Below are 23,141 nucleotides of genomic sequence, written 5' to 3' on the forward strand. Positions count from 1 at the left end.
ATAAACTTCTTCCTCTCTTCACTTTACCTTTCCACCTTTCTCCTCTCACTTTTCCCTACCTATTGCACACCAGCTTATGGGCAAACAGTGCCAGAGGGCACTGCCAGCAAGTCTGCTGCTGGCACCAAGATGGGAGGAGTGGCTGACACACCAGAAGGTTGTGCTGCCATGCAGCAAGACCTGGACAGGCTGAGAGCTGGGCAGGGAGAAATTTGATGAAGTTCAACAAGAGCCAGGGGAGAGTCTTGCACCTGGGAAGGAACAACTCCATGCAGCAGTACAGGCTGGGGACTGAGCTGCTGGAGAGCAGGGAAGGGGAAAGGGACCTGGGGTGCTGCTGGATGGGAGGTTGAGCATCAGCCAGCAATGTGCTCTGGTGGCCAAGAAGGCCAAGGGCATCCTGGGGTGGGTTAGAAGGGCTGTGGTGAGTAGGTCAAGAGAGGTTCTCCTCCCCCTCTGCTCTGCCCTGCTGAGGCCACATCTGGAATCTTGTGTCCAGTTCTGGGCCCCTCAGGTCAAGAGGGACAGGGAGCTGCTTGAGAGAGTCCAGCACAGAGCCACAAAGATGCTGCAGGCAGTGGAAGATCTTCCTTAGGAGGAGAGCCTGAGGCAGCTGAGGGCTCTGGAGCTTGCAGAGGAGGAACCTGAGGGTGAGCTCCTTGCTGTGGCTAAAGCTGTGCAGGGGGAGTGCCCAGAGGCTGGAGCCAGGCTCTGCTGGGGGATGCCCAATGGCAGCACAAGGGGCAGTGGTGGAAGCTGAGGCAAAGGAAGTGCCATGGAAAGAGGAGGAAGAATTTTTCCCCTGTGAGGGTGAGAGAAGCCTGGAGCAGGCTGCCCAGGGGGGTTGTGGAGTCTCCCTCTGTGGAGCTATTCAAGACCTGCCTGGCTGTGTTGCTGTGTGACCTGCTCTGGGTGCTCCTGCTCTGGCAGGGGGGTTGGCCTGGATGAGCTCTGGGGGTCCCTTCCCCCCCTGGCATTCTGTGATGACACAGTGAAGGTTCACTGTTGATGGAAGTGAACCCCTGGTGTAGTCTCCTGAGTTGTTGCATTTGAGATCACTCTCACAAAGCACCACCAGTCCCCTGTCTGGACCATGACTCACATCCACAGCTCTCTGAGATAATTCCAGGGATGTGACTCTACCACCTCCCCAGGCAGCCTTCCCTATGATTCTATGATTCAAGGGCTTGCTGTGCACTCTCTCTGCCAGATTACATCTTAGGAGGACTTTCAGTGACCACAGCCCTGGCATGACACCTGCCCTTGCTCATTGCAGGCTCCACTCCCTCAGTTATGGCCCATAAGGAGTTGCTTGTGGGTGCTATTTCATTTGGAGGGGAAGCAGACATCTCTAATGAATATTTCCTTTCTTTTGGAGCTCCTGACACAAGGAGCTGGTCTGTAATTAGTTACTGGTGGTTTCCAACAATAAGTCTTGCAGCAGCAAGGAGGAGGAAGCTATGTCCTGAAGAATTTAGTAGCTAGAGGATTCCTGCAGGAGATTGACCACATCCAAGTGCCAGGTTCTGCACATTGGACACAGCAACCCCTGGCAGTGCTACAGGCTGGGGTCAGAGTGGCTGAGAGCAGCCAGGCAGAGAGGGACCTGGGGGTGCTGGTGGACAGCAGCTGAACATGAGCCTGCAGTGTGCCCACAGGGCCAAGAGGGCCAAGGGCATCCTGGCCTGCATCAGGAGTAGTGTGGCCAGGAGGAGCAGGGAGGTCATTGTGCCCTGTGCTCAGCACTGCTTAGGCCACACCTTGAGTCCTGTGTCCAGTTCTGGGCCCCTCAGTTTCAGAAGGACATTGAGAGACTTGAAGGTGTCCAGAGAAGGGCAACGATGCTGGGGAGGGGTCTGGAGCACAGCCCTGTGAGGAGAGGCTGAGGGAGCTGGGGTTGCTTAGCCTGGAGAAGAGGAGGCTCAGGGGAGCTGTGCCAGGGGAGATTCAGGCTGGAGCTGAGGAGAAATTGGCCATTGGGATGTGCTGCCCAGGGAGGTGGTGGAGTCACCATCCCTGGAGGTGTTCAACCTTGGCATTTGGAGCCATGGTTTAGTTGTCAGGAGCTGTTGGGTGGCAGGTTGGACTTGATGATCTCTGAGGTCTTTTCCACCCTTAGTGATTCAATGATTCTATACCAAGAGGCCCCAAGGAAGGCCACAAAGCTGAGAGCAGCAGCGTGGAGCATCTCTCCTATAAAGACAGTCTGGGAGAGTTGAAGGAGTTCAGCTTGGGGAGCAAAGGCTCCAAGGAGACCTTACAGTAGCCTTCCAGTGGCTGAAGGGGGCTGAGGAGGAGCTGTTTCCAAAGGTATGCAGCCAGAGGACCAGGGGCAGTGGCTTGAAACTGGAGCAGGGTAGGTTTGGATTGGATGAGGAAGAAGTTCTTTACTATGAGCACAACAGCGGCTTTCATGAGAGGTTTTGCTGTCTCACAGTCTGGGTGGTCTGCAGCATTTATTCTCTCTGTGTTGCTGACTAACTAGGAACTGATTAATCAAATCATTGATTTGTTGGTGAGGACATTCTGCTTACTGACTCCCTAAACCACAACAAGTCCTTCCTGCTGTTAACTGAGGAGGCTGTGGGGCAGTGTTTGGCATCACTTGCTTGTGTTCAGCTTGTTCTGGTGCTAAGGAGACAAAAGGCCTGGAATAAAAATGACACTGAAACCAAATGAGAGCCTGGGGAAGCACTTCCCAGCATTACCCTGAACTTGTGACCTCTGAGGAGGTAGAAACTGTCCCAGGTGGGTTTGGAAGTGATTGGAGTCATAGAATCACAGAATCTCAGAATCAATCAGGTTGGAAAAGACCTCAGAGATCATCAAGTCCAACCTCTCACCCAATACCTAACTCCTCCTGTCCAGTTCTGGGCCCCTCAGGTTAGGAAAGATGTTGAGCTGCTGGAAGGTGTCCAGAGAAGGGCAAGAAAGCTGGGGAGGGGTCTGGAGCACAGCCCTGTGAGGAGAGGCTGAGGGAGCTGGGGTTGCTTAGCCTGGAGAAGAGGAGGCTCAGGGGAGACCTCATTGCTCTCCAGAACTCCCTGAAGGGAGGTGGGGGTTGGTCTTTTCTCCCAGGCAGCCAGCAGCAGAACAAGAGGACACAGTCTTAAGGTGTGCCAGGGGAAGTTTAGGCTGGAGGTGAGGAGAAAGTTCTTCACTGGTAGAGTAATTTGCCATTGGAATGTGCTGCCCAGGGAGGTGGTGGAGCCACCATCCCTGGAGGTGTTCAAAAGGGGATTGGATGAGGCACTTGGAGCCATGGTTTGGTTGTGTGGGGGTGTTGGGTGCTAGGTTGGACTCGATGATCTCTGAGGTCTTTCCCAACCTTGTTGATTCTATGATTGTGCCCCTGTGCTGGGCACTGGTGAGGCCACACCTTGAGGAATTTTGGGCTCCTCACTACAAGGAGGCCATTGGAGTCCTGCAGCTGGTACAGGGAAGGGCAATACAGCTGAGGAAGGGTCTGGAGGACAGGGCTGCAGAGGAGCAGCTGAGCAAAGTAGGGCTGTTCAGCCTGGAGAAGAGAGACTCATGGGGAAGAGACTCATGGGAGTCTCCATGAAAGGAGAGTGGAGTGGAGTGGGGTTGGGCTCTTCTCCCTAGATGCAAGTCACAGGACAAGAGAAAACAACCTCAAGTTGCACCAAGGGAGGTTTAGTCTGGAGATCAGGAAAAGTCTTTCCTGCCAGAGTGGTCAGGGATTGGCACAGGCTGCCCAGGGAGGTGGTGGAGTCCCCATGCCTGTAGGTGTTCCAGGAATGAGTGAATATGGCACTTTGGGATGTGGCTTCCTGGGCAGGGTGCAGTAAGGTTCATGATTGAACTTGATGATCTTAGAGAACTTTTCCAGCTGGAGTGACTCTATGATTCTATTTTATGTTAAGCCTCAGTCATGGACATGATCCCTAACAAACTGCTTTGAGATAATGAAAAAGAATTCTTGTTGCTGCCTATACCAAAATTGACTTCCAGTATAAAATTAACTGGGTGATTAATTAGGGGATCTGCTGGAGAGCAGTCCTGGGGAGAAGGAGCTGGGAGTGCTGGTGGGCAGCAAGCTCTGCATGGGACAGCAATGTGCCCTGGGAGCCAAGAAGGCCAATGGGGTCCTGGGGGGCATTCAGGGGAGTGTGTCCAGCAGAGCCAGGGAGGTTCTCCTCCTCCTCTGCTCTGCCCTGCTGAGACCTCACCTGGAATATTGCATCCAGCTCTGGGCTGCCCAGCTCAGGAGGGACAGGGACTGCTAGAGAGAGTCCAAGGGAGGGCTGCAAGGCTGCTGAAGGGACTGCAGCACTGCCTGGGGAGGAGAGGCTGAGAGCCCTGGGGCTGTTGAGTCTGGAGAGAAGAAGGCTGAGAGAGGATTTAATAAATGTTTATCCATATCTGGATATCCATATCCTGGATATCAGTGGATGGAAATTGCAGCACAGGAGGTTCCAGCTCAACATGAGGAGGAACTTCTTGACTGTGAGGGTCCCAGAGCCCTGGAGCAGGCTGCCCAGAGAGGTTGTGGAGTCTCCTTCTGTGGAGCCTTTCCATCCCTGTCTGGATGTGTTCCTGTGTGACCTGTGCTGGGTTCTATGCTCCTGCTCTGGCAGGGGGTTTGGACTGGAAGATCTGCAGTGGTCCCTTCCAACCCCTGACATCCTGTGAGCCTGTGAACTGTCTCAGACGAGAAAAAGCTCTTGGAGGAGACAGAAAAGATTCCTGTCAGTTAACTTCTGCATCCAAGCTTTTACCTTTAACACCACCACTCTTAAAACCCAAAGGTTATCATTTTGTTATGTCAGTGTGCAGAGCTCGTAGAGAGTCTGCCTCACCTGGGACACTCCTGCAGGTGAAACCTTCATTTAGGTAGTGAAAGGCTTCAAGCCTCTCAAGTTGCTGTGCATTCCTGATTGCACTCACACCTCCTCACTCAGCCAGAGCCTGGGGGCTTTGTTGTTTTGTTGGTTTTCTTTACCTCATCCACTCACCACCTGTGAGATTCAATGCCACCCAGCAAGCAGGGGCAAAGGATTTCTAGAAACACTGCTAATTTGCTGCCTCACTTTGCCTGCTGCAAAATTGAGTGCCCCCTCCCAGGAGCAACCTGGCTGCTTCTCCCTAAACACAGCAGTTGAGAGCCAGGGATCAAAAGGAGCTGTCGACACCTAGACTCCTGCCTTCTCCTAGGCATCAGGCATTTAGCTCACGTGGGCAGAGAATCAGAGAATCAATCAGGTTGGAAAAGACCTCAGAGATCATCAAGGCCAACCTGTCACCCAACACCTCCTGACTGCTAAACCATGGCTCCAAGTGCCACATCCAATCCCCTCCTGAACACCTCCAGGGATGGGGACTCCACCACCTCCCTGGGCAGCACATCCCAAGGGCCAATCTCTCTTTCTATGAAGAACTTCTTCCTAACCTCCAGCCTAAACTTCCCCTGGCACAGCTTGAGACTGTGTCCTCTTGTTCTGGTGCTGCTTGCCTGGGAGAAGAGACCAACCCCCACCTGGCTACAACCTCCCTTCAGGGAGCTGGAGAGGGCAATGAGGTCTCCCCTGAGTCTCCTCTTCTCCAGGCTAAGCAACCCCAGCTCCCTCAGCCTCTCCTCACAGGGCTGTGCTCCAGACCCCTCCCCAGCATCGTTGCCCTTCTCTGGACACCTTCAAGTCTCTCAATGTCCTTCTGAAACTGAGGAGCCCAGAACTGGACACAGGACTCAAGGTGTGGCCTAACCAGTGCTGAGCACAGGGCACAATGACCTCCCTGCTCCTGCTGGCCACACTCTTCCTGATGCAGGCCAGGATGCCATTGGCCTTCTTGGCCCCCTGGGCACACTGCTGGCTCATGTTCAGCTGCTGTCCACCAGCACCCCCAGGTCCCTCTCAGCCACTCTGTCCCCAGCCTACAGCACTGCCTGGGGTTGCTGTGGCCAATGTGTAGAACCTGGCACTCAGACCTGTTAAATGCCATCCTGTTGGACTCCACCCTTCTGTCCAGAATCCAAAGAAGAGCACTTCAAGATTATTAAACCCAACCAATCACCCAACCCTAACTAACCAACCAGACCATGGCACCAAGTCCCTCATCCACTCCCTTCTTATGCACCCCCAGGCATTATGACCCCAGCACCTCCCCTTGGGCAGCCACTCTGCCTGGGAAGAGCTGGGAACCCCTCTGGGCAGCCTGAGCCTTCAAGTGATGTGGTCTAGCAGCTGCAAACAGGCCACTTGGTTTGAGTAATCAACTCATTGAAGTTAATTGGCCTGTAGCCCTGGAATGTCTTTGTGCAACAGGAGCTCCCATTTCACTGGTATGCCTTCTGTGAAGCAGTAGTGGAGGAAGTAAATTCACTTCCTCTGTTCCCCTTCTCTTCCTCTCCCAATGAATTGCCAGCAGAGAGATGTTTGATTCTCTTAGAGCCATGTGGAGAAAGGCCTCACCCATGCAGCCCCTACACTTCTACCTGCTGCTATGCTAGCAAGTCATGTAACTGCTCTGAACTGGAACAGCATGGATCCCAGCCCACCATAACACAACAGTCTCACTAAGTTTAGGACAAATTACATCCCCAAAGAGCACACCATGGATATTAATGCTCAGTGTTGCTAGGCAGCACCTCCTTTCAGTGGTGCACAGGGGTAGACTGAAGAGGAGGTCTGTCCCTCTTGAGGAAGGCTTTCAGCTCCTGTGATTAATGCTGCTGAAGATTCATGCCTGCCTTTTGCTCTATGATCACTGCAAACCATACAGAAGGAGGTGGTGTGGACCTCTTTGAGGGGAGGGAGGCTCTACAGAAGGAGCTGGAAAGACTGAGCTGAGACCAACAGGATCACAGCATCATAGAATTGTCAGGGCTGGAAGGGACCTCAAGGCTCAGCCAGTGCCAACCCCCCTGCCATGGCCAGGGACACCTCACACTACAGCAGGTTGCTCACAGCCACCTCCAGCCTGGCTGCAAACACCTCCAGGCAGGAGGCTTCCACCACCTCCCTGGGCAGCCTGTGCCAGGCTCTCACCACTCTCATGGGCAACAACTTCTTCCTCACAGCCAATCTCAATCTCCCCATTTCTAGTTCTGCTCCATCCCCCCCAGTCCTATCCCTCCCTGACACCCTCAAAAGTCCCTCCCCAGCTTTCTTGGAGCCCCCTGCAGATCCTGCAAGGCCACAATGAGGTCTCCTGGGAGCCTTCTCCTCTCCAGCCTGCACAACCCCAACTCTCTCAGTCTGTCCTCACAGCAGAGCAGCTCCAGCCCTCTGCTCCTCCTCGTGGCCCTTCTCTGGACACCTTCCAGCCCCTCCAGAGCCTTCCTGGCACAGAGGCTCCAGCACTGGCCCCAGAGCTGCAGCTGTGGTCTCAGCAGAGTGGAGCAGAGGGGCAGAATCCCCTCCCTGGCCCTGCTGCCCACACTTCTCTTGCTGCAGCTCAGGTTGAGGTTCAACAAGGCCAAGTGCCAGGTCCTGCACTTGAGTCACAACAACGCCCTGCAAAACTCCAGGCTTGAGGCAGAGTGGCTGCAGATAAGGCCTCAGGAACAGAAACAGGACCTGGTGTGTTGATTGACAGCTGCCTGAACATGAGCCAGCAGTGTGCCCAGGGGCTCAAGAAGGCCAAGTGCATCCTGGCCTGGGTCAGCACTAGTGTGGCCAGCAGGAGCAGGGAAGTCATTCTGCCCTGTGCCCAGCACTGGTGAGGCCACCTCCTAAATACTGGGGTTGCTTTTGGAGTCCTCACTCCCAGAAGGACACTGAGGGCTGGAGCATGCCCAGAGGAGGGCAACAAAGCTGGGGAAGAGTCTGGAGAAGAGGGCTGGGGAGGAGCAGCTGAGGGAGCTGGGGGAATTCAGTCTGGGGAGGAGCAGCTGAGGGAGCTGGGGGTATTCAGTCTGGAAAGGAGGTGGCATAGGGGAGGCCTTCTTGCTCTCTACAAGTCCCTGAAGGGAGGCTGGAGTGAGGTGGGTGCTGGGGGGCACTGCTGAGTGCCTCTTAGCTGTAGGCAAGAACATGAACAATGTAATTGTTCTGGATTTTGTTTGTCACGAGGAAGCTTTTGTGTCAAGATGTAAAAATAGTACTGAGCTCTCATCCTCTGCAGCACAACATTTGTATGTTTGCAAAGTCTAATTAGTGCTAATTAGGTAACAACCCATGGTTAAAAAACCCCACATCCCACTAGGAGCAACCAATGGTCTTGGGCACTGCTAAGTCAAAGTAAAGGAATAATGTCTATCCAGAGCTGAGGGCAGGGGGTCAGGAAGGAAGGGACAGGGACAGCCTCTGCTCACTGTGCCCTGGGATAGGCCAAGGGGCAATGGATGGAAACTGCAGCACAGGAGGTTCCAGCTCAACATGAGGAGGAACTTCCATACTCTAAGCATCTCAGAGGCCTGGAGCAGGCTGCCCAGAGAGGTTGTGGAGTCTCCTTCTGTGGAGCCTTTCCATCCCTGTCTGGATGTGTTCCTGGGTGACCTGTGCTGGATTCTCTGCTCCTGCTCTGGCTTGGACTGGAAGATGTCCAGAGGTCCCTTCCAACCCCTGACATCCTGTGAGCCTGTAAAGGAAGGAAGAGTATTTGGCAGCCTGCAGATTTTTAGTGAGGTGTTTCATGTCACAAACCACAGAATGGTTTGGCTTGAAAGGGACCTTTCAGAGCAGGGACACCTGTTGCTAGCCCAGGTTGCTCACAGCCTCATCCAACTGACCTTGAGCCCCTCCAGGCTGCAGACATCCACAGCCCCCCTGGGCAACCTGTTCCAGTGTCTTGCCTCTGACTGTGTATGTGTCTTGCCAGTGTTCAGTGGCTGTTCCATCACCCAGCTCAAAGCTATTGTCTCTCATCCTGGCACTCCCAGCCCTTGTCAGAGGTCCCTCCCCAGCTCTTCTGTAGCCTCCTTCAGGTACTGGAAGGCTGCTCTAAGGTCTCCTTGGAGCCTTCCCTTCTCCAGGCTGAACAGCCCCAACTCTTCAGCCTGTCCCCAGGGGAAGGTGCCCCAGCCTTTGCATTAGGATCATAAACATCAGAGAATCTCTTCAGTTAGGAAAGACCTCTGAGGCCATCAGCTCAAGCTGTCAAGCCAACACCACTGTGGCCATTTAACCATGCCACAGAGTGCCACAGCTACACATTTCAATCAATCCTTAAAGCAGGAACCAGAAGTTCTTAAGGAAGAGCTGCAGCTCCACTGTGTGGAAGGGCCTGGAGCCCCTGGGCTAGAGGAGGGGCTGAGGGAGCTGGGGGTGTTCAGGCTGGAGAAGAGGAAGGTGAGGGAGACCTCTTTGCTCTCTGCAGCTCCATGAAGGGAGTTTGGAGCCAGGAGGGGACAGCCTCTGCTCCTTGGTGGCAAGGGAAAGGAGCAGAGGCAATGGTCCCAAGGTGCAGCAGGGGAGGCTCAGGCTGGATGCTAGGAACTATTTCTTGCCAGAGAGGGCTCTCAGCCATTGGAATGGTCTGCCCAGGGCAGTGCTGGAGTCCCCATCCCTGGGGGTGTTCCAACAGCTGTGGAGCTGGAGCCTAGGGACAGGGTTTGGTGTTGAGCCTGCAGTGCTGGGTGGAGGAGCTTGGAGGTCTCTTCCAACCAGATGCTTTCTGTGATTCTGTGAATGCTTTTGTTTCTAATACCAATGCCAACAACAGAGAAGCTGAAACTCTTGGCAGCATCAGGCACAACTGACAAAGATTTTCTGGGAGGAGGGAGTTTGTGCACATTGCTCCTGCCCTTTGGTAATATGAACACACCAGAGATCAACTGGACAGAGACAAGGGAGAATCATCTCAGGTGGAAAAGACCTCTGAGATGATGGAGTCTAACTCTACCAAGGCTGGTGTTAAAGCCTGACCCTCAGCACCACAACTCTGCCTCTTCAAAACCCTTCCAGGGATGGGGCTTCAAGCACCTCCATGAGCAGCCTGTACCAGGAGCTGAGAACCATTTTGGTGGAGCAATTTCTTCTAGAGTCCAACCTAATCCTCCCCTTGTGAAGGGGAATAGAATAGAATAGAATAGAATAGAATAGAATAGACCAGGTTGGAAGAGACCTTCATGATCATCACGTCCAACCCATCATCCAACACCACCTAATCAAGTAACCCATGACACCAAGCACCCTATCAAGTCTCCTCCTGAACACCTCCAGTGATGGTGACTCCACCACCTCCCTGGGCAGCACATCCCAATGGGCAATCACTCTAGTTGGGAAGAATTTCTTCCTAACCTCCAAACTAAACCTCCCCTGGCACAGCCTGAGACTGTGTCCTCTTGTTCTGGTGCTGGCTGCCTGGGAGAAGAGACCAACCTCTGCCTGTCCACAACCTCCCTTCAGGGAGTTGGAGAGGGCAATGAGGTCTCCCCTGAGCCTCCTCTTCTCCAGGCTAAGCAACCCCAGCTCCCTCAGCCTCTCCTCATAGGGCTGTGTTCCAAACCCCTCCCCAACTTTGTTGCCCTTCTCTGGACACCTTCCAGCTACTCAACCTCCTTCCTAAACTGAGGAGCCCAGAACTGGACACAGGACTCAAGGTGTGGCCTAACCAGTGCAGTGTACAGGGGCACAATGACCTCCCTGCTTCTGCTGGCCACACTCTTCCTGATGCAGGCCAGGATGCCCTTGGCCCTCCTGGCCCCCTGGGCACACTGCAGGCTCATGTTCAGCCTGCCATCAACCAGCACCCCAGGTCCCTCTCTGCCTGGCTGCTCTCAGCCACTCTGACCCCAGCCTCTAGCACTGCCTGGGGTTGCTGTGGCCACTGTGCAGCACCTGGCACTTGGATGTGTTCAATCTCCTGCCCTTGGACTCTGCCCATCTGTCCAGCCTGTTGAGGCCCCTCTGCAGAGCCTCTCTACCCTCCAGCAGATCAACTCCTGCCCCCAGCTTGGTGTCACCTGCAAATTTACTGATGATGGACTCAATGCCCTCATCCAGATCATCAGTGAAGATATTGAACAGGATGGGGCCCAGCACTGATCCCTGGGGCACACCGCTGGTGCCTGGCTGCCAGCTGGCTGTGGCACCATTCACCACCACTCTCTGGGCTCAGCCTCCAGCCACTTCCTAACCCAGCTGTGATAGCATCCATGGAAATGTCTATGGATCTGTCACGAGCCCATTGGTATGTTGCATCTCTGCCTTCATGTCCTGACGAATCGTGAGCCCACCGAGCTAAGAACATCTCACCTCGGTGTGTCCAGTCGAGATCAAGATTAGAGTCCATGGCTGCTTGAGACACTCTTGCAGCCAGATCTGCCTGATGGTTGTGTTGCTGTTCCTCAGTAGCTTTGCTCTTAGGAATGTGAGCATCGATGTGTCTCACTTTCACTGGAATTCTCTCGATTCGATCAGCAATGTCCTGCCACAGGTCGGCTGCCCAAATGGGTTTTCCTTTCCTCTGCCAACCACTCTTCTTCCAGTTCTTTAGCCAACCCCATAGAGCATTGGCTACCATCCATGAGTCGGTGTAGAGATAAAGCTTTGGCCATCTCTCACGTTCAGCCACGTCGAGAGCTAGCTGGACAGCTTTTACCTCTGCGAACTGACTGGATTCTCCTTCTCCATCCTTCGCCTCTGCAACTCGGCGTGTTGGACTCCACACTGCAGACTTCCACCTTCGCTTGTTTCCGACAAGACGACAGGAACCGTCTGTGAACAAAGCATCTTTCTTTTCATCATCAGAAAGGTCATTGTAAGGAGGAGCTTCCTCAGCACGAGTTACTTTCTCCTCTGGAGGTTTAGCACAGTTGGTACCTTCAGGCCAACTTGTCAGGGACTGTTCTTCTGAGCCAGTAGTGCCTCCAGGAGGATCTGCTACATGATCTTTCCAGGCACAGAGGTGAGACTGACTGGCCTGGAGTTCCCTGGTTCCTCCTTCTTACCCTTTTTGCAGATGGGGGCAATGCTTCCCCTTTTCCAGTCTGTGGGGACTGCCCCAGACTGCCATGACTTTTGAAATAGAATAGAGAGGGGTTTAGCAACCTCCTCTGCCAGTTCTCTCGGTACCTGTGGGTGTATCCCATGGGGTCCCATGGACTTGAACACTTCCAGGTTCTTCAGGTGATCACCAACCTGATCTTCACTTCCCATGGGCAGTTCTTCCTCCCCGTCCCTGGCATTGTCTTCCATAACATCAGGAGTGTGGCTAGAGGCCCTTGCAGTGAAGACTGAGGTAAAGAAGTTATTAAGTACCTCAGCCTTTTCCTCATCACTTGTGGCCATGTCACCAGTTTCCTTTCTGAGGGGGCCCACACCTTCCCTAGGCTTCTTCTTCCCATTCATATGCCTGTAGAAGTTCTTAGTGTTCCCTTTAACCTCCCTGGCTAGATTCAATTCAAACTCTGCTTTGGCTTTCCTAACCAGGACTCTTGCTGCTCAGGCAGCTTCCTTATCTCCCCCCTGTTCTAGCTGTCCTTCTCTTTCGGAAAGCATGGACGGACTCCCATGTTGGTGAGGCAGGAATCGTTTATTGGTACAGAACAAGCAGCTTATACAGGAAAAATCGGGCAGGGTAAGCAATTCCCTGACATTCTTGCACCACTGCTGCTAATTGGGTTTTCTCCTTTGATATGCAGCTGTCCATTGTTATCTTCATCCCATATCAGGTTGGTCTTCTCCAGTATGGAGGCAAGCATCCTCTTGTCTGGCACGTCAGGTTGTTTACCACGGTCAGCTCTTCTTTATCATCAAGCCATCCTTCCAGTATCAGTGGCAGGTTGTTCTTTCTCGTCCTGAAACCTTCCATAGATACTTTCTGCTTTCCTACACCAATGGGCAATCACTCTCTGTGTGTAGAACTTCCTCCTAACCTCCAGCCTAAACCTCCCCTGGCACAGCCTGAGACTGTGTCCTCTTGTTCTGGGGCTGGTTGCTAGAGAGAAGAGACCAGCCTCTGCCTGTCCACAACCTCCCTTCAGGTATTTGTGGAGAGCAATAAGGTCACCCCTGAGCCTCCTCCTCTCCAGGCTAAGCAACCCCAGCTCCCTCAGTCTCTCCTCATAGGGCTGTGTTCCAAGCCCCTCACCAACTTTGTTGCCCTTCTCTGGACCCCTTCCAGCAAGTCAACCTCCTTCCTAAACTGAGGGGCCCAGAACTGGACACAGGACTCAAGGTGTGGCCTAACTAATGCAGAGTCCAGGGGCACAATGACTTCCCTGCTCCCACTGGCCACACTATTCCTGATGCAGGCCAGGATGCCCTTGGCCTTCTTGGCCACCTGGGCACACTGCTGGCTCATGTTCAGGCAGCTGTCAATCAGCACCCCCAGGTCCCTCTCTGTTTGGCAGCTCTCAGCCACTCAGACCCCAGCCTCTAGCACTGCCTGGGGTTGCTGTGGCCAAAGTGCAGCCCCTGGCACTTGGACTTGTTGAATGCCATCCTGTTGGACTCTGCCCATCTGTCCAGTCGGTCGAGGTCCCTCTGCAGAGCCCTTCTGTCCTCTAACTGACCAACATCTGCCCCAGCTTGGTGTCATCTGCAAATGTGCTGATGCCTGACTCAATGCCCTTATCCAGATCATCAATGAAGATGTTAAAGAGGATGGGGCCCAGCACTGACCCCTGGGGGGCACCACTGGTGCCTGGCTGCCAGCTGGCTGTGGCACCATTCACCACCACTCTCTGGGCTCAGCCTCCAGCCAGTTCCTAACCCAGCTCAGAGTGCTGCTGTCCCAGCCAGGGGCTGACAGCTTGGCCAGCAGTTTGCTGTGGGGGACGGTGTCAAAGGCCTTGCTGAAGTCCAGGCAGAGCGCATCCACAGCCTGCCCCACATCCACCAGGCAGTCACCTGGTCATAGAAGGAGATCAGGTTGGAGAGGCAGGACCTGCCCCTCCTAAATCCATGCTGGCTGGACCTGAGCCCTTGGCCGTCCTTCAGGTGCGCAGTTGTTGCCGCCAGGACAATCTGCTCCATCACTTTCCCTGGCACTGAGCTCAGGCTGCCAGGCCTGGAGTCTCCATGACACTGCTCCCTGACCCCATCGCCCAGCTCCGGAGGCCACTCGCCCTGAACTCCTCCTGCCTTGCTGTTAAACATTGAGGCACAGAAGGTGTTCAGGACCTCAGCCTTTGCCTCCTCTTCAGTCACAGTGTTCCCCTCCAGGTCCCAGAAGGAGTGCAGGTTCTTCTTGCCCTCTTTTTAGCATTCATGTATTTAGAAAGCTGCTTTTTGTTCTCCTTCCCAGCAGAGTTCAGCTTGAGTAACAGCTGGGCCTTTGCCTCTCTCATTTGTCTCCTGCACGTTCCAGCAACATCCTTAAATGTATCTCCAGTTGCCTCCTACTGCAAGAAGGGGGCCGCTTATTCGACCAATTTGATCAGCGGATTCCAACTTTATTGAGCATCAGACACATCTTATATACAGTTTGCTATAATTATGCCCACTTGGCAACATACTATTGGTTGCTCTCTAAAAGGTTACATCATTGTTTTCACAACTCTGTGGAATTCTTCTATCCGGCCTAATTGCTCTCTTTCCCAGATCTCGCCTCCTCCTTATCTTGCTTGCCTCCCTTCTCAGGGGCAGCTGGACTTCAGCATACCAGGCAATCAACACTTTCTCACATCTCCTACTCCGCCACTATATTATCAACAGAGAATTCTTCAAGGCCTGAATTGCACAGGTGTTCCTGGGACCCATGTCCCCTCTTGCCCGACAACAATTCCCCCGTTTTTCTTTTGTGCAAGTAAGGCCTTGGAAGTTATTCTTTGAACACTTTGCATAATACAATTATAAACAAGTTTAACAATAATCAAAATGAGTACAATAATGCCTAAGAACCTTAAAACTTACTACTATAATTAACAAACATATTTACATTAAGTCTGGGTGTCCCTATCAGACACGTCTGAAAAAGTTCAATCAATTCATTATTACCTGTTATGTTGCACCTTTATTATCTCTAGGATGGTCAAAAATCATAATTTGTTTAATGGTAGCAAGATTTCTTTAATCTGTAAAGGTAGATCTGGCCAGGCTCTAACTTCACAGACAGAAAACTTGCAGGCAATCAGCAAGAGCAAAAGAGCTTCATTGCTTTGCCCAATATAAAATTACCCATAATAATGCGTTTTTGCTCATCCTAGTAATACTGATCTCTTATTGGTACCATCTGTTGATGTTTTCAATCGAAAATGAAAATGCATGTTGTGTCGTTATGAATTTTGATTTTCCCTCTAGGTGTGTAAAATTATAGCGGACTGGTGAGATAACATATAAATCCCTTCTCCCTACATTCAGTGTGGTAAGGGTCAAAGCATCCACTTTCACACATGCCCAATTGTGCAGGCTTCTTATCTGAAGAAAACAAATTCCCAGTTCTGAATGTTTATCTTTAAGACAGCTCCTTCTCAGCCGTGATGTCTCCAATTAACCAGACAGTGTCCTTGCAAGTCTGCAAGAGAGGTTTCTTTCTCTTTACCCTCTAAACAGGCCTCACAAGATCCTGACCCTTAATCCCAGTGCACTCTAAGTCTTACAATTTTAACACGAATCACCAGTATATTCATCACAATTCCCCCCCTTTTTTTTTTTTTTTTTTTGTCACCACTGATTTGTGTTAAAATTTCCAGATATTTCAGAACCTTCTTAATTGGATCATAATTAAGGTCACCTGTTCTGATCACATTCTGATCATAATTCTCTACTTGTAACTCGTTGACATGAGCAATCTTACTTAAAGGTCTTAGTATTTTGTAACAACAGTTGCAGAGTATTATGCATAGCAATATTACAATTATTCCAACAATATTACAAACAAATGTTTAAGCCAATTTAGATTTGGTAACCAGAAAGTTAATTTATCCCATATTTCTTTAAATCCACAAGAAGTATCATCTAAAGAAATCTGATGTAATAGCTGATTGTGGTTTACAATCGCCTGTAAATCTGTTTTCACTCGTTTATCTAGATTAACATAACTACAACAACTTACATTTATGACTACACATACACCCCCTTCCTTAACATATAAAAAATCCAAAGCTAATCTATTCGGAGTAGATATTTTCGGGAGACTATTGACTTCAATTTGCTGCGCTTTTATTGCATCTGTGCTTGCATTTACTATGATTTCAACTGTAGCAGAAAAATTTACCATTGCTTTTTCAAGTTCAAGTCTTTTCTCTCCAGTCTGATCAAGATTCCACACATGGGAACGTGGTTTTTGATTTCGATTGGACTCCTTATGTGCAAATAGGGTTAGGATCAAAATTAGGCTCCACCAGTATATGTGAACTCTGCCTCCTCGGCCTGCTGGGGTGCAACCAGCAGCCGGGTGTATTTTCTTCTCGGCAGCAGTTACATTCTTCAGGAGCCCTACAGATTTTTTAACTCCTTAACCCACTTCAAAATTCCATTTGGAGTCTCTTCTCTACTTCCTTGGTTAGTTTGTTTACCATTTCCCATTGTGCTTTTGTTATTTCAATTCCTCTTCCTTCAAAATCTTATGTCTCTTACTTTTCCTTTTACTAATCCTTTTAATTATTCCTGATACTTCCCAACTAAAATTTCTCTAGTCTTTATTTCCCACTTATGCCAATCCCTTTCAATAATTTTCCATGGGGATTTAAATCCTTTTTCTCACCACAAAATAGGTTTTCTGTATTTACCAGCCCAAACTGCCTGTTTTCAAATTCAGCATTCAGGACAAAATATTTTTTTGATTGATGCTTTTGACCCCAGATTATCATAACAGTTATTGTGATCGATGTTCGACTTCATGGGAAATGCTGTTTCCTCTCAGTCTTGGTTCTTCTGCACATTAGTGAAGGAATAGTTGTTAAAATTAATACCTATTTACTACAAACCTTAACTTATGCTAATACCAAAAAATCCTTAAAACATTAAAAAACTATGTTAAAATTAATCCATCAAATCAGTGTCTAAAAAGAAATAAAATTTTTACATTAACTAAAAAACACTTCCCAAAATTAAAAGCTGTTTATACATTCCTTAACTATATTACATGGAGCTCCTTTGAAATGCCTAGGCAGACAACTAAGAAGGTTCGAACCAAAAGAAAATCTTACAATTTGAACTCTTAACTAAGTGCATACACCTTACTGCAATTACTATGGACTAAGTACTTATAAATACCAAATGCTTACTTATTCATTATGCTTATTAGAGAAACTTAACAAAACTCTAAATAACAAATCTCTGAAAGACGTTACAATCAGAAATGACAAAATGAGTACTGTTGCTTTAAATCAAAACAGAGTGGTGCGGCTAAAGCCGCTGCGGGGGAAAGGGGTGGGGGCTGCTGCCGTGGCAGCTGCTCCGCTGCTACTGTCGGTGCTGTCGGTGTCGGTGGTGCGTCAGCCGGTACCGCCTTGGTCGGAGCCGTCGGGATCCGCGGGGGCCGGCAGGGCTCGCGGGAGGAGAGCGGTGGCAGGAACGCTGTAATCGCGAGCCTCCAAGAGCTCCATTTTTTCTAAGAGGGGCTGTAAAGCAAAGTCGGCGCTGTTTGAATTCCTCGCTGCCGGTGTTGTCTTCCGAATCCGAGCCGTCGCTGGCGATGTCAGAGGAAGGTTCCCCGCTGTGTGCAAACGGCAGTGGTGACGGCTGGTAAACGCGGTGTGGTCGCCGCAAGATGTATCGGGGGCGGCCCCGGTCGATCGGTCGATAGATCTCAGACACATCTTTCAGCTGCAACTCAGATACACCTGGCGCTGCATCTCATCCTGACAAAGTTGCTCTAACTGCAGCAGCCATTCGCTGTTTCAGTTCGTAGGTTTTAACACAGTTCATGCATTCTCGCCACGGCTTTTGCAGCTTTATAGCAGTTTTATCACCATCTATAACCAAGTCCCACAACTTGTTCCTGTATTCTCTCCAACAAGCTTCATCAAAATAACTATCTCCGCTAGGGAAATGCCCTAAAGCGGATCTATGGGCCAAAAGTCCAGGCATTACTTTAGACGATATCTCTGCCTTACGCTTTTCGATGACACTGTATTTCATCTGATGACTGCTTATAGGGTCGGCCTTGCCCTTTCGAGTTTGTGCGCAAAGGTACTAAGGCTGCCATAACCTGTTGACTATGCTCAAGCTGTTTTGTCATTGTCATTGACAACACCTCAGCCTGTTTTTGTAATCCCTTATCAATCACCTCCGTCACCATGGCCATCGGATTGCTTGGCAAGTCCTGAGCCCTCTGCAACAATTCGGCTAGCGTCCATCTAGGATCTGCTGGTGTAATAAGCTGCTGCGTCTGCTGGTTCCCATTCTGCATTAAACACTGCCTTAAAATTGCCTCTCGGATACCTTCTCCTACGCTTGCTGCTCTAAGTGCGGCAAGCGACTTATCTACAAATTCACCAAGAGGTTCCTGTCTACCTTGCTTAATTCCCATATAGTGAGGATTTGCATTTCCATCCTTCTGCTTGTCAAAAACCATCCTCACTATCTGGGCTGATGCTTGCAAAACAGGTGGCTGTAAAAGTGCCTGTAACTCTGGTCTCTCATACTGTCCCGTTCCACACAACTGATCTACTGTTACATCAAATAGTGGATCATTTTGCTGTCTTTGTACTCCAGCTGATTGTCTAGCTAGGTGTTCCCACTCATTCAAAAATGTCATAAATTGAGATGCTGTTAGGATCAGCTTCGTAACATTATAAGAATCTCTAGGCAACATATTATAGTTCATATAAATAAAATCAATCATCTGTCTAGCTGGTTCAGATTGAACCCCAAATTGACTCGCAGTCTGTCTTAATTGAGATAACAATTTCCATGGCAATTGGGTTACATCAGCCTGAACAACATTTTGCTCCCCAGGGACCTGTGTATACATTACTGGAAGAACTTGATGTGAAGCAGCCAGCCGGCAAAGCCCTTCCTGATCTCCTTCGGCGTTTAAGTGTTCTGCAACCTTTCGCCAATACTCTGCGTGCTTTCTTGCATGATCTTTAACACCACCTCCAGGATCTATCGCCCTGTTTGTCTTCTCTCCCTCACCTACTTTCTTCTCCTGTACAATTTGCTCAGCTAAAAGAGACGGGGAAGGCTCCTCAGCAGAGTCCTGTGTTACAGATTGTAATTCGACTCTGCCACCTAACCCTTTTACACACGCAGCCTTCTCCTTTCTTAAATAATCCTGAACCTCTTCTGACAAAGGCAACCCAGCATGTGTAACACTTGCTCCATTTGGGTCCGTATAATCTAAACGTACCCTGGCTTGATAAGCTGCCATTTGCTCAGCACGATGCTGATCCAATGCTGTCATAACCATCTTCCACCATTTTCCACACTCCTTTGCTCGTTTTTCATCATCTAAGCCACGCAGCCACAAGTCTTGTCCAGACTTTTTCCACTGCAATCTTTCAAACACCTCATTTGGGTCCTTAAACTATCCTAACTCTCCTGCATAGCTTAACAGCGGCACCAACTCCTTTGTAAAATTTAACTTACACTGTCGCTTTTCTAAAAAGCATATAAATAAATCATACGCTGCCTGCCTATCCATAACCGTATTTAAACGTTAATACCTGTGCGCACAGACCTCGTTTAAGCAGTTTCCGGCTCTACAGCGTCTTCGGCTTCAAGGCTGTCTTCCCTTTTCTTGCAGCCTCCGGTACTGCTATCCCGGGCCGGCCGCCTTCTTGCCTCCCAGCTTACTGCGAATCTCCCAACGTCCCGAAGAACTTCTTAAACCCTAACGTTTGTCTTCATTAGGGTCCCGTGTTCGAGCGCCACTTACTGCAAGAAGGGGGCCGCTTTAACGACCAATTTGATCAGCGGAATCCAACTTTATTGAGCATCAGACACATCTTATATACAGTTTGCTATAATTATGCCCACTTGGCAACATACTATTGGTTGCTCTCTAAAAGGTTACATCATTGTTTTCACAACTCTGTGGAATTCTTCCATCCGGCCTAATTGCTCTCTTTCCCAGATCTCGCCTCCTCCTTATCTTGCTTGCCTCCCATCTCAGGGGCAGCTGGGTTTCAGCATACCAAGCAATCAGCACTTTCTCACATCTCCCACTCCGCCACTATATCATCAACAGAGAATTCTTCAAGGCCTGAATTGCACAGGTGTTCCTGGGACCCATGTCCCCTCTTGCCCGACAACATATAATAATACAAGGAATTAGGGAAGCTGTTCCTAGAGGACAGAATTTTGATAAAGCTTTTAGTGACCAACAGAGGAAGGATGAATCTCCCACGGAGTGAATGGGAAAATTAAAGAAAGCTCTGCAGATGTACTCTGGAATAGACCCCAATCCTGCAGTTGGAGTGATACTTCTCAGGACACAGTTTGTGGTGAAATCATGGGGAGACATTAGAAAGAAACTGGAAAAGATTGAGGACTGGCAAGACAGGGGATTAGAGGAGTTACTATGGGAAGCTCAGAAAGTATATGTAAGGAGGGATGAAGAGAAACAAAAAGCAGAGGCTAAACTGTTTGTAACTGCTGTAAGGGAAAGTCAGAAGTCAGGCAGCTGCTCGGACCTTTGGGGTACTATCGATCATGGATAAAGGTGTCAGGGGCTGTATATTCTGGGGACAAGAATATCAAATGAGTCCCCAGAAGGAGGAGGTAATTTTTTTGGTAGATGTGGGAGCAGAAAATCGATTATACAAAAGACTCCTAAGAGGGTTGAGAAGGAAAAACCCCAGCAACAGTAATTGAAGCTAAAGGGGAACCTTTTAAGGTGCCCCTGCTTGAAACTATAGAACTAGAATCTGGAAAAGGATTTGTTTAAATGATTTGTTAGTTGTTTCAGAGACTGAATATACTCTCTTGGGAGAGATCTCTTTTTGTTTTGTCAACAACAGATTGCAGCTGTCCGGACTGCAGAAGAAGGGTGGCCGCATGTGTCGCGAGTGAAAGGACAGCAACCTCTGAGCCTGGAGAGATGAGAGTGACTCTACAGAGAAAGCAAAACTGACATCAGCGTGAATCCCACGCCACTTATACAGATGACTGGGAGCATCTCCGAGACTGCAGTTAGTGCTGACAGATAAGTACTCGATGCAATGCTGTAACATCTCCGTCTGAAAGCTCCGGAGCTTACAAGACAGACTCACCTCCTGAAATATGTGCAATAGCGTGTGGTATTGAATCTGTGTTGCAAGAGAACATCGAGGAATATCCCCATTCCGTTCTGTGTATAAAGCAGCATAGAACTCATGGGGGATGGGCAACTTGTAAATGTTTTAAATGTTGTAAGAAATGGTCTTGTATCTCTTATCATTGAGGAGTATTTCATCCTGGATGCTGTAACTGTAAAACTGTAAAAGTAGGCCCAAAAATAGGCAGTTTGGATTGATAAATATAGAGATCTTATTGTGTGGTAACGAGAAAGGATTTAAATCCCCATGGAAAATTCTTGAAAGGGATTGGCATGAGTGGGAAATAAAGGCTAGAGAAATTTTTAGTTAGGGATACCAAGAACAATTAGAATAGAATAGAATGGAATGGAGTAGGCCAGGTTGGAGGAGACCTTCGGGATCGTCGCGTCCGGGCTATTGACCAATCCAGCCCACCTGATCAACTGGGCCATGGCACCAAGCACCCTATCAGGTCTCCTCCTGGGCACCTCCAGTGGTGGTGACTCCACCACCTCCCCAGGCAGCCCATTCCAGTGGGCAGTCACTCTCTCTGTGTAGAACTTCTTCCTGGCATCCAGCCTGAACCTGCCCTGGTGCAGCCTGGGAATGTGTCCTCTTGTTCTGGTGCTGGGTGCCAGGGAGAAGAGACCAACTACTGCCTGTCTACAACCTCCCTTCAGGTAGTTGTAGAGAGCAAGGAGGTCTTCCCTGAGTCTCCTCCTCTCCAGGCTAAGCAACCCCAGCTCCCTCAGCCTCTCCTCAGAGGGCTGTGTTCCAAACCCCTTACCAACTTCATTGCCCTTCTTTGGACATGCTCCAGCAAGTCAACCTCCTTCCTAAACTGAGGGGCCCAGAACTGGACACAGGACTCAAGGTATGGCCCAACCAGTGCAGTGTACAGGGGCAGAATGACCTCCCTGCTCCTGCTGGCCACACTCTTCCTGATGCAGGCCAGGATGCCATTGGCCCTCTTGGCTGCCTGGGCACACTACAGGCTCATGTTCAGCCTACCATCAACCAGCACCCCCAGGTCCCTCTCTGCCTGGCCACTCTTCAGCCACTCTGACCCCAGCCTGTAGCACTGCATGGGGTTACTGTGACCAATGTGCAGAACCCAGCACTTGGATGTGTTCAATCTCATGCCGTTGGATTCTGCCCATCTGTCCAGGTCCCTCTGCAGAGCCTCTCTACCCTCCAGCAGATCAACTCCTGCCCTAGCTTGGTGGTGTTCGCAAATTTACTGCTGATGGACTCAATGTCCTCATCCAGATCATCAATAAAGATGTTAAAGAGCATGGGGCCCAGCACTGATCCCTGGGGCACACCAATGGTGCCTGGCTGCCAGCTGGATGTGACACCATTCACCACCACTCTCTGGGCTCTGCCTCCAGCCAGTTCCTAACCCAGCTCAGAGCGCTGCTGTCCAAGCCAGGGGCTGACAGCTTGGCCAGGAGTTTGCTGTGGGGGACAGTGTCAAAAGCCTTGCTGAGGTCCAGGTAGACTACATCCACAGGCTTCCCCACATCCACCAGGCAGTCACCTGATCATAGAAGGAGATCAGGTTTTTGAAATTGAAAGGGTTAGTAGAAGGAAAAAAGTAAGGAAGACATAAGAAAAATGATTGTAGAGGATTTTGAGGGAAGAGGAATTGAAATAACAAAAGCACAATGGGAAATGGTACACAAGCCAACTGAGGAAGTAGAGAAGAGACTCCCAATGAAATCTTAAAGTGGGTTAAGGAATCTGTGGGGCTCCTGAAGAATGCAACTGCTGCCAAGAAGACATGACACCTGGCTGCTGGTTGCACCCAGTAGGCTAAGGAGGCAGAGCTAACATATACTGGTGGAGCCTAATCTTGATCCTAACCCTATTTTTGTATAAGGAGTCCAATCAAAATCAAAGACCATGTTCCCATGTGTGGATAAATTCTCTTCTAATATTAGTAATGATAGGTTGGTTGAAAGGCCATTATGGAGCTAAGATTATAACATCATCTGAAGTAAAGGTATGAGAACAGAGCACTGATCTGCAGTTGTTGAAAGGGAGCACAGTCATCTCAGGGTCGTGGGTTCTAGCCTGCAGCAGACAGGCAGTAGTGTCCTTT

General features: G+C 50.1%; 1 pseudogene; it reads left to right on the forward strand.

Annotated features, from left to right (window-relative positions):
- LOC137457381 (zinc finger protein 585A-like) overlaps positions 1-23,141 on the forward strand; it is a 285,768-nt pseudogene that overhangs the window by 71,422 nt on the left and 191,205 nt on the right.

Source organism: Melanerpes formicivorus, unplaced genomic scaffold (assembly GCF_026170545.1).
Source record: "Melanerpes formicivorus ecotype bairdi unplaced genomic scaffold, bMelFor1.0.p_v2 SCAF_177, whole genome shotgun sequence".
Lineage (NCBI taxonomy): Eukaryota > Metazoa > Chordata > Aves > Piciformes > Picidae > Melanerpes > Melanerpes formicivorus.